Consider the following 12,647-nt stretch of genomic DNA (forward strand, 5'->3'; position numbering starts at 1 on the left):
CACTGTTTGCCCACTTTTAGCACCTCCATTCTCACCTCCAACAGGAGAATGAGATGCTTCCCAGCAACTGTTTCACTCTGACTAACCGCAACATCCAAATGCCCCAGCATGAACCTGAGATATGCTGTGACAACTAAAAAGTCTTTCTTTGTCACTTTCTCTTCACCAGAAACTTTCAGTGATGTAACACGTCATCCATTTTACCACTAACTTAACTGCAGTAAAAAAAAAAGAAGAAAAGAAAAAAAAGAAAATCCACCTTACCTCTTGCCTTCAGCTTTGTGTTACCATGTAACAGCAGGAAACTCTAAAGAGGAGCACCACAAACCTGAGACAGACAGACGGAGAGAGAGAGACAGTGTCAGAGAGAAAGAGAGAGGGGGAGAGAGAGAAAGAGAGAGCATGAGAGAACGCAAAAGGAGGAAGTGAGTCAACCTTGGGTGCTTCTGAGGAAGCTATCTTTTTTCACAAGGACCGGTGCATTAACAAAAAGCACGAGAGATTGAGGGAGAGCTGAAAGGGTGAAAGGGAAAGTCCACTGAACAGATTTGTCTTTATTCCAGTTGTCTTGGACATGACAATATAATAACATAATTCATGAACATGGACAAATTCTTCCCTTCCTCAGAAGTAAACAGGCAAAACTCCCTCAGTGATGCTATGTAAGGATCTTGGAACTGCTGCAAAAAAAAGACATAAAAAGACATAGTGACAGAACCCACAGAGATGTTAATGATATGGCCAGAATGCCATTTTAAAAGTAAATACATGAGAAAAAAATTAAGGAAAACTAAGGTTAATTACTTCAGCTAGATTTTCTGAGCTCTGGCCATTGGTTCTATCAGTAATAATAATTTTGTTCTCTCCAAAGATTAAAACTGAGTGTTTAAAACTAAAGCAAATACAGAAGGCCAAAGGGTTTGTCCACACTAAACTGATTTCATTTAAAACGCATAATTTTCTCGCAGTTTCAGCCCCTTCTCCTTTGCTCCTTGCTTGCCAAAAACACAGCTTACCCAAAATGCTCTCCAGAGTGGATAATAAAATAAAATAAAAAATAAATATAAAAGAACTTTTGCAAAACGATGCCCAGCCTGGCTGTGCAGTGAGGGTCAGACGCTGTGTGGGAATAAAGTTTCACTCTTCTCTGTGATCGATCACTTCAAATGACAATACAGCTGATGACACAACCAAGCTGTTGTCATCAACCTGCATTTATGTTGATTTTGACGTAAACATGAAATAATGACTTTATGAACACCGAACCAAAGTGTTTAAACTACCATTTCATACTCATCTTCTTGTTTGACAACAGAAATAGAAAATTATGTAAATGAGAGCAATTATATTGTGAGTTCAGCTGATAACGGACACTTTAATTTTCTCTTTCAAATAAGTTTGTCATAGGAGTATAATGATCTGGTTGCTTGCGTTTCTAGCTCCATTGGACCTATTTTTAGTAATGCCACCACAAGACCTCAGCAGTGTACGTGGTGAGTACAGTGTTGGCAAAACTGAGAGAACCAATGGCAAAATATGCAAAAATAAAACCCAAAGTTGTAATAATGTATGTTTTCCTTGGAACCTTGTTTTTGTCTCTCTCTCTCTCTCTCTCTCTCTCTCAGAATTCATTGCAGAAAAACTAAACTGATGTGTGTATGGAGTAAAAGGAAAGTCTCTATAAAGTATACAAATGCACTTTATGATAAAAAGCCAATATTAGATTAGCTTCAGTAATTCTTTCTGTTCAGCCTCCATGCTGGTTTTCAGCGGACAGAAAGTGTTTGGCCCAATCAAGAGGCTGCAGAGAGTCACGGCAGCTGCATTAAAGTGTGATCTACAGCCTGACAGAAGGCCGTGCCTGTCATCCTGAAGCACACAAAGCCTGAGACTCTGAAGTTGGGCTTATCGTGATTGAGACAGCTCTCATTCCTGGCTGGATCCTGAAAAGGCAGAACATCAGGAGACCACATGCTGGCAGAAATCTCCAGACAAATATGTGAGTATCTTTATTTTACTGTCTGGATCTGTCTTCCTTGGCTCAATCCTTCTTAGCTTCTCTGTTGTCCTGCTTGTTTGTTCAATTTAACTCTTTGGCTACTTAAAAATTCCGGAGACTGATGAGCTCAATATTGCCTCCTTTTCAGTAGCAAATCCAAAAAGATAAACAATTTGACCTACAAGTTTGAAAGTTGTGTCTAGAATTTGTCAAGGTCCTGTATGTATCTCATTGCACAAAAGAAGGTCATGTGACTGATCTCTTCAGAAGGTCCATCAGCCCATGTCTCATCTCAAATCAAAATACTGGCCTGACTGCTGGTGTTATGACTCCAGATGAAAGACACATAGGCAATAAAAAAACAAAAAAAAAAAACAAGTGGCTTATGATTCCTATGACAAATCCCATTTTGATAATGTGTTAATATCAGCAGTAACAGTAAACATGATGAATTACCCGAAGCTGTTGCACACACGGTCAAATACAGCCAATTAACAGCTAAAAGTGCACTGCTATACTCACTGGAATGGTTTACTAAAGCAGTTAGTTATCACAGATGTTTAATGTGAACATTAATATGAGGATATTAATACTCACTAATGTGTTTCTCTTCCTATGACAGAAACTATGAAGAGCTCAGCTTTCAGGAAATAGAATGATGTCACTTGAAAGGAAAAGTCTTCTGACTCTACACAGGAGGTTATTATCTCAGCTAGACGACTCACACATCCTCAGATTATCTCAGAAGACATGGATGGGCAAAATAATGGTGCAATATAGTGCAATTAAATACAATTGCCCCTATAAACACTGCATTTGTGATAATCTTCACTTCTTTGTGTACAAGAGCTGTTGATTGAACCCCTGTGGTAATTAGTTTGTGATGTTATATGGCAAGACATTGTAAGGTGTTCCTGGTATTTTGTCTGCTCCCTGTATCTATGAGCATATGTTCACATATGCATGTGCAAGCATCTGACTTTTACCTTTTACCCTTCATAGATGGTCAGTTGTTCTCTTTGATCTTTATTGCCATTCTTTTCCAAAAGAGGGAGAAAGACCTTGGCTCCATCTCCAAAGCTGTTCTCACACTTACACATACTTCTGTTGTCCAATTTGAATTTATTGCAAACTGCACTGCCAACATATTTTTCCTGCCTCTCTCCCCTCTCTCTCTCTCTCTCACAGACACACACTCTTTCTCTCTCTTTCTCTCTCAGTTACACACAAACACTGAACGCTGCCGCTAAACCAATTCAACACCATGGTAACACCAGACACTCATTTTGCTCAACTGATGAATTGCCAGTTAAATAAATGAATCTGCACTGGCTTCCAGTGTTTGACTCTGCTCTCTCAAATGCCAAACAACACACAGTTCGACGTCAGGTTAAGGCAGAAATCAGTTTTCTCCCCCAGTCCTTTCACACAGCACTGGCAAAGATGCAAGGAACAACTGAACTGGTTTTCTTTTTCACCCACTGTGCAGAATCATGGCATATTTATGAGTTGAGAAGGGTCTGGACAAGAAAACAAGAGAACTGGGTTCCAGCTAGCATTATGCAACTGATAAAAACAAACAAATCAAACCCCTGTCCTAACGCAGCTGGACAGGGTTCTCCACACTATCCCACAGAGGGTGAAAATAAAGGAGGATTGCTTCATTTTCACTCTGATTATTTATGCGTTCCTAAGCTAAAGCTTACAATAATGAGGAAAAGTATGTTACTATGAAATGAACATGCTTGTTTTTACAGTCACCTATTTTGTCTGTTGTGTCATCAGTCAAGAAAAGTCAAAAAGCAATTTTCTGTGCAGGTGAGGGGGTGACGTGATGACGGGCAGACTCTCACCCTTGGATGTGGAACCACAATAAGTAACTCAACTTCCATCTCGAGTGGTTAACTTGCTGTTGTTGTCCTTGAAAAGCTCAACAATTCATATTTCACAATTGTTGAGCAACTAGCACGGCTTTAATAACACTTAACTTGCAAAGTGTGATTCAAATGTGGACAAGTTTTTATACTCTGACATGCAGATTTACATCTGTCAAACCAGTACATAAGTCATGCATCAGTACCAATCACATCAAACTCATCAGTTCCTGAAGCAGACTGGAAACCAAACAAATGGAAGCATAAAAGCTTTTCTATGAGTCAATCAGCTGTCAATGGAAAAGAAAGTTCTGTTGAAGTCAACAAAAAGAAATGTTATTTTTTAGCCAATCCCTCACTGGTTTGCTCTGCCAAAGATGGAGCAGGAGAAGCTGTGTATGTGTGCTTGTGTGAGGAGAGACCAAACAATCTAAGTAACACACATCCTCCTCTGCTGACTGACATGTTCCGATGAGCTTCACTTGTGAGCCAGTGTGCATTATATTACAGCATAAGCCATCCAGGCGGCAGGAACAACACATGAATCATCATCAGTATCTTTGTTGTTTTCAATTAACTCGCAACAATCGCAATGAGTGTATTTTAAAGACCAGCTGAGAGGCTTTTTAAATTCCCCATTGGTCTCAAAATGTGCAGGCATGTTCTCCGACATGAGCCAAATTGAACACGAAATGGTGTCACCCACTCCTTCCTCTGAGGAAAAACTGCCATTCATCAACGTAAGCACTTCCTGTTAGGAAACTCAAGTGCCACCCACCATTCAAAGCAATCTTACTGCTCCCCTTTACACCAAAGCCTTGTGAACACCAGAATCGAAAGGGCACTCACAAACAACATACCATATGATGCTGCAGCAGCTAGTTTTGTTGTATCTTAAAAGACCAGACTGGTGTATCTGCATGTATTATTAAAAACTGTGCATACTTAATATTACGAACAACTACTTGCCAAAGCACACCACAGCCATTTAAAATGACAGATATGCAGTACAGACATAGTAAAAACATAACTGATGTAAACACATCTTTAATAACAACAGACACAAATTATAAAATGGACTGTATCAAAATGCCTGTCTGCCTGTATTAATCTTGTGTTTTGAATTTTGTGAACTGAAGCTGAATTTTGCTTCTGTAGAACTTACTTGAAATATACAAAGCAAAGATGGCTCCACAGTTGCATGTAAATGTGATGCTGATCAGAAGTTGGCTCTAAGATCTTAGGTGCTGGAACTTCCCACCAGCATATGGGGAAACATCTCGAAAATTCAGTACTTTCAACTTTGTTTCATACAAAAGACATGGAAGTCTGAGAAAGTTGATTTTCATACTATACATGAAGTGAAACCAGTGGCTGCTAGATATTCACAGTATTCTACATTCTACTTTAAAGGTGCAGGGGACACAACAATTGCTGTATCAGTTATTTAGTGGTTAAATTAGGTATCAGTTATTATTAGTTTTTATTGAGATACTCCAACTGATCAGAGATAGCTACATGAGTCTATTCTAGTCAGAGCCAGTTGCTGTTGACAGTCAAGAGTTAAAATTATACAGTGTATGGTGTTTCATAATTTATCTGTTGCTATATGCAAGGTGCTTAACTGTCATATGTTTCATAATCTTAAAGTTCCAGCTTTAGTGGAATACTTCAGAAAATAGTCAGTAGAAATGTTTAGTACAGATGAGCTGTAATTAAATTACCAATAACATGCAAAACACTGTATGGGCCTTTAAACCAAATGTTAGTACAAGGAAGTATTATATTGATACTGGTCTGAGCCAGCTCATTGGTCCTTGATCTTTAAATTATATATAACAAAAGCAAACACCAAAAAAGTCAAGACATGCAAACATTTTAGCTGATTAATGTTTTTCTTTCTGCAAACTAAAGTAAATTGTGCCTGCAACCACACACAATACAAATGAAAGCAACATAATTAACATTTTTTAAACAAGGCAAAGCTGTTACAGCTGCATCATGTACTTGGACAAAACAACAACAACAACAAAAAACCAGTAGTAATTCAATGTATTTAGTGACTTAATTATGTTGCTGATACTTGTTTATCTGTAAGCCTACACAAAACTTGTAGCCTGAGGCTTAAAAGCATGCTGATTGGTACATGATTTTAATGATCAGGGTCTCAACACTGATTAGATTTGTTGTTCTAGTATGAACAATTTAATTTGAAAGGTAGTTTGCAAAGAAATGAGAAGACTGAACAAAATCAACATATGCTTAGCTCTTGACGGCGGCCTCTGAAGAGAGCTAGACAGCAGCAGGAAAAACACATTTTGCTAATTATCACATAACTTTATTTGTCTAGATAAGTAAAGGTTGCCTAAAATAAACAACTGGCTCCACTGTCTGCTCTTACCCCTGTCTCACAGCTATACTTCCACGCTCCTCTGTCCTCCTCCCTCAGTCCAGCTGCTCCATGACAGAGGCTATGCATTAACGCACCCACCCTGAGGCAGCACTTATAAATAACATCTCAGAGTAAAACTGCCGAGAGTAAAATTAAGCCCATAACTTACTTCTGGTGTTACGTCCAGCGCACATGGTGGCATCTATTTCCATGCAAACTGTGACCCATTCAGTGATATTTTAAAGCACCTTTAAAGGCTAGTCAGACATGTCATCTGCTGGTTCAAAATACATTAACCTTCAAGCAGCAAGAATGTGAAAAGGACAGTGTTTGTGAATAGTTTAAACAGTAGGACTGTTTATGAAAATGGGTGGGGTTAAGGGGCAGGGAAGGAACACAGGTTTTGGAAACAACCAAACCTTGCAATGCACTGGAGCACAGAGCAGCAGTCAGGAGGCAACACAATATCCCAGGCAGGACAAACATCCTCATTACATCACCAGCACAGATCTGTCTCACTGCTCTCCTGCATGCAAACACTCCAAGCTGGCCAAAGTACATCTTGTCAACTCATCAACTTTTTCAGTTCACTGTGAATCATCTCCAGAGTGAAATACATGACCTTTGAACTCCATATTTATGTTAACTTTTACTAAGGTTTAAGGATCATGTTCATGACAGATCCTACGTCATTTTAGTCATTAGCAGCTGGACCTGTTCAGTGAAATCCACCTGTACTTCAGTCTCACAGTATCTGTCTGAGCCTTTATTGACTTGTTCCTAAGTCGCAAGTATGGCCATGAAAAAGTGCTAGTGCAGAGGAGAGGGTGAGGTGAAAAATGTATCAAACACACATAAACCTCTTGAAAATAATCTACGGAGGGTCAAGCAAATGTGACAATCGAGTCACATTGATCACACAAAATCAAAGAATGATAGAAGAAGAAGAAGACATGGGAGACTTCTTGTCACAGAGGAGCGCATGACAAGTGAATGTGCCAGGAGCTGAAAGGGAGGGACAGACAGCTACAAGAGGGTCTTTGTGCTGTCCAACCTGCCCTGAGGTCCTGTTGCTATGCTCCAACCCACATCCCCTCACGCTGTCAACATGAGGAAGATCACTCATTAGCTCAGTAATGTGCATGTATGTGTGAGTGTACACACGTGTTGGTGTGTGCAGGTGGTGACACAGGGCTCATCTATTGTCTCACATTTGAATCTGGCAAAACTTTAATTAAATATGGCTCACAAGACTAAATTAACACTAAAAAGGGAACATATTTGATGGGTAAATCACATTGAGAGCTGAACATCTCTGCCCTGCAGGCTTCTCCCATCAACTCCTGTTGCTACTTCTCCATGCAACAGGTTAAACAAGGACCAGAGCTGAATATGGCTGTCACCATCACATCCTCACATTAGAAAGATGAGCTAATTTTTGAGGTGTCACTGACACGAAGGCCAAAATAGATAGAGACTGTGCTGACAACCATCCATAATCAGAGAAAACGTGCTCCACTCAGAAGCAGTTGGAGGTAAATTGCGTGTTTGTGTGTGTGTGTGTGTGTGTGTGTGTGTGTCTATTTGTGTATGTGGTTGTATTACATACAGCTTGTAAGCTGGATGGAGTAATGGGGCTCTTGATTTTTTCTGCTCTTTAAAGAAGCTACATGACAAACATGTGATGCAGTGAGACTGAGTGATTCTTTCCACCATGTAACAGTTAAACCCTGTTACAGAACATATATTCTCATGTGCAGTAATCTCAGGATTTACATGGAAAAACAATCAGTACAGTAAGAATCACAAATATTACAGGTCCTGGACTCTGGGTATAGCCTAAAGCAATTCAGAAACAATTAGGAAATGTCTAGCTAAAAATAACTTGACAAATCAAAATGAGGGGAAGAATAGCTGCTGAAGTCCACTGCCCATGGAGATTTATGAAGGTGAGATTGACTTGAAATTTTTATCACATAAGGCAGACACCAAAAGCTCCAGGCAAACAATTGTGTGTATATGCACATACACAAACCAGTTAAACAGGAAAATCACCAAGGGCAATAAAGGGCACTGGCAGTGGCATAGATAAATTAAAATTAACTGGATAAAAAGGGCACATTTAAAGAAACGGAACATCTGCCTACAGCTACAGTATAATTTGTTAGAGAATATTGCGTTATTGTTAATGATGTTTGAATACCAAAGAAAAATGTGTAAAAAATTCATGCTACAGGGCCAGAGGGGTGAGGGTATAAATGGACAGAAAGCGTTGCTTGTCAGTTTGATGCAACACAAAACAGTGCTCCTTGGAAGGCTCTGCTGCATCATTTGGTGTGGTATAAATGCCATTTTCAACCTAGAATGAGTCACTCTCACTTAGCTTACATTTAAATATGATAACTCTAAACTTCCATTTTTGCCATTGCATTGTTTTGCAAGCAGGGCTGATATTTAGCTTTTGTATTGTGCTATTAGAAATACAAATAGACACAGACACACTTCAGAATGACAGACCAAATGTAATTGTGTAAAGAGGTAAGAGTAGCCTACACATGCCACCAGGTAGCCAGTTACCCACAGAGCTGCAGCAGAGGCCTGAGGATACGCTTTGTTTGCTGGCTGTGATGATGAGCCACTACAAATAATAGAAGAAGACATCTCGGACAGGCACTATCTAGCCACTTTCACACAGGTGATTAATAGCCTGTGGGGGGGGGTGTTGTGCAGTTATTGTCAACACTGGTCTGAGATCTCAACTAAACAGGAAATATAATGTTGCCATGGAATCCGCTGTGGGCAGATTTTTCTGCTTTTTTTCTGTACTGTATTTGTTTTGGCTAACAGGTGTTACAGCTGTGCTCTCTGCAAATTCCCAGTGTTTCCTTGTTTTCCCTTCACTGCACTCCCATCGTTTCCCTCTCATTTTCTGTCTTTATGTTGGTGTGGGTGCGGCTTCTAGTCCTCCACTGATCATCTGCACACCAGCCTTCCATCATCTCATCACCTGCAGTAAATCTACCCCAGCTCTCCATTCATTCTTCTCTGTCGCTTTAACCATAACGGTAGTAAACGTTTCAGGCCGCCTTTGTTGTTCCAAGGGAACTATTCACCTTCTGCATTGCATTTACTTAACTGTTTCTAATTCACCAGACTGTCAGTCTCCCAGTCTGCTTCTCCAGCTGCCTGCCAGCTGCATCCAAGCTCCAAGCCACGCTTCCCCCTCGCTCTTCGTTCATGCCAGCCATGCTTCTTCATTACCCATCCTCACCCCTGCTTCCACCTGACCCCCATTCCAAGTGGAAGCAAGAACCACTTACAAGAACCATATTTTTTGATTTATAAGTGGATTTATGGATGTTTAAGGATGCAATCAGCAATTGACAGTTATGTATATTTTTCGAATGCTGCTTCAATAATTGCACTAAGGTCTTTTAGTACTTAACTTGCCTCCACACAGTGCATAGCAGCCATTTCTGCAAGCTGCAATGGCTGACCACATTGGTGAGCAAGCCAAATAAGTGGGCCTCACAGTATGAAAACCTCTGCTCTACAGTGACCAGATACCAACATGGAGGGAAGACATTAAAGTCATAAAGATATGACCACAGACAGCATTATAGCTGCCGTCACAATAATTACAATTTAACAGCAAACATATGTAAGCAGATTTTCACTGACTCTAAAAGTTAAATTCTTGAGAGAAAGTAAAAGTTATTATTCACAGGCTTACAGCACCTTCCCCTGGGGTTGTAGCACTTTGTTATGGTGCAACTACTAAAACTCTCAGAGGGGGCAGATCAGACCAGTGGAAAAAACAAAACACTGAACTTAGAGGGAAGATGAATTTCCTGTTTCATTTCAGTTTTCTTGTGTGGAGAGGAAAAAGAAGGAAAAAACATCTACTCATGTACTCAATGCCAGGAGTCAACTAATCATTTAGAAACACAATTTCTGTTGCACATTTGAAATAAGAGTTTGCTTTCATGCTTAACAAAAAGTAACTTAGACAAATAAATGATTAAAAAGAAAGATTATTTAAAAATATATATTTTTTGTTATTATTATTACTTGATCTTTTGAGTGTGCAACCCAACACTTCCGGCGAATGCTCTTGCATTGACACAAGATCACCGACCAACAGGCTGAGGAACTCTCATTTCCTGGCCCATTAACTTTATAAACTGTGGATGTTAGAGGATAGTTGAGAGGCCATTACTACTGGAGTGTATTTGTATACGGCTGATGATGCACTTGATGTATTATTTTTTTGTTATGTGCTGCTATTTATGTTTTATGCACTTTTTCACATTCATTCAATTTAGCACCAAACAAGCATATGGTGATAATATAAACTCTTCACAGAGAGGTGAGAAATGAAAAACATTGAACCCAAGTAGGGTTGAATTGGAAAAACATTTAAAAAAAAAAAGAAGAATTTCCAGCTGTCTCAGTCACAGTTGACCCACTGCAGTGCTTTGGCTCCTGCTTGTACCTTCCCTGCGTCCATGATGAAACACCAGACGGTAGCAATCTGTTATTTCTGTGTCACTGGCTGGAGCTGTGACTGAGCAGAGCAGCCTGCAGCTTGAGCGATGGAGCAGTGGTCTGCATGGAACAGGATCAATCAGGGAGTCATAATATACTGCAGGTGACAGCACCCTGCCGGACTCCGCTACCCAGCCTGAGAAATAACGATTTGTGTCATTAGCCTGCCTTACACTGACAAGCACTCTTCTGCATGCAGCAAGTCGAGCATTTTCACACACAGTTGTCCTTTTATGCAACTTCATGCAGAAGTACATTTGAGTGTCATTTAGGTAACAGAGAGGCCTTACTTCACTAGTGATGACATGTCGCAATGGTGGCCTTTTGCAACCTTGTGAGAGCAAGAGACTATTTAAAGGAGTTGGCATGGTGGAGAGAGGCTGAAATATCTTTCATTCTATTAGGATCTACAGTTTAGGCTGACCAAGGGACTTTTTCTAAGTCTACGGGTACAGTCAAACTCAAATGTCTCTATTCATTTATAAAAACCAAAATGTTACAAATACCTACATGTGATTGTTCAAGAAATGTTAGCCCTTGTCTCACATGAGCCAAAGTAGTTTTGAATAAAACAGTATGCTATAAATAGTGAGTCATTAGAGAGTATTCTTAAGTGAGTAGTATTTTCTCAAATGTCAGATATCTGGTATTAGTATGAAACTTACAAAATCACAACATGGCTAGATAAACACACCATGCACTGTCATTCAGTGCTTCACAGGGAGGGAATGAATACCCTCTATTGCTGTGCTCTCTGTACTTGCTGAGTCCCTGGCAGAGTGACCTCATTGTGCTCAGCTGGCCTGCTAGCCTCTTAACCCCCCCTCCACCCTCACTCACCCCCCACTCCACCCTAAACCTCTTCCAGCCAGAGCTCAACCAGCCAATGATCTGCTCTGTTCCCCGGCTCACACTATCCAACCATCTGGACTGACGCCTAAGAGCAAGTCAGGGTATCTGAGGTGAGAAAGGCTGCAGCCTATATGTGAAAAGGAAACTGCGCAGTTTTGAAATACTTTCAAGTGTGAGTCTGAATCTCTTGTTTGTTCAAGTGCAACAAAACCCTAATATTGTACAGTAGGTGCACTGTGGCAAAATACTCTGCCCGAAAGCTATTACAGCCCATGATGCTGCACATTGTGTATAATGTAGATCTGCATACATACACTGAGCACACTGAAGCTAAAAGGTAACCAATCAGTGTTTGTTTGTGTGCATTTGTTTGCCATATAGCAACAGATGCAGAGATCGTTAATTTGCCGATTACCTACAGCATGTTGATTCCCTTTTGATGTTGGAATGCCTACTAATAGTCTGCTTTGAAAAGTAGCTGCAATAGCTTACAAACACAAATTCAGCTTTCTCTTAAACAACTGGAGCTACAGACATTAAAATATTCACAGATATGGTGAATTTCTGCAACTTAATGCATTACATCATTATTTTCCAGTTCAGGCCTAGAATATGATTGTATTTGATGAAATAAATTAAACATGCTAGACACCTTGTCACTTAGTTGTCAGTCAGATCGCACACATTTGAATCCGGTTGCCAACTAAGCATTTCAGAACGAGACCAGAATAACATACACTACTTCTGCATTTATCTTATCTGTGTCTGCCTTGTTTGTAAAAGTGAGAAGGGACTGAGCTTCACTGTTTTCGCTGTATTTCTGTATTTATGCATGCAGGAGGACGACAGTGTAAGTCTCTATTTATATGTCTACACATATGTTTGCATCCATACATGTTGGTGTCAACTACAGAGAACTAGTGGGTGGCATTATATAATCTAGGGCCCAGAGGGATCATTAAATGTGGACATGGCCTGTAGC

The 12,647-nt window shown here is 40.0% G+C and overlaps 1 protein-coding gene across 1 annotated transcript in view; it reads right to left on the minus strand.

The window, feature by feature from the left end:
* stat5a (signal transducer and activator of transcription 5a) overlaps positions 1–12,647 on the minus strand; it is a 51,735-nt gene that overhangs the window by 19,255 nt on the left and 19,833 nt on the right. The window contains 1 exon segment of the mRNA XM_018702607.2: positions 265–328. The gene's annotated coding sequence lies outside the window, so the exon portion shown is untranslated.

Source organism: Lates calcarifer, linkage group LG11 (genome assembly GCF_001640805.2).
Source record: "Lates calcarifer isolate ASB-BC8 linkage group LG11, TLL_Latcal_v3, whole genome shotgun sequence".
NCBI lineage: Eukaryota > Metazoa > Chordata > Actinopteri > Centropomidae > Lates > Lates calcarifer.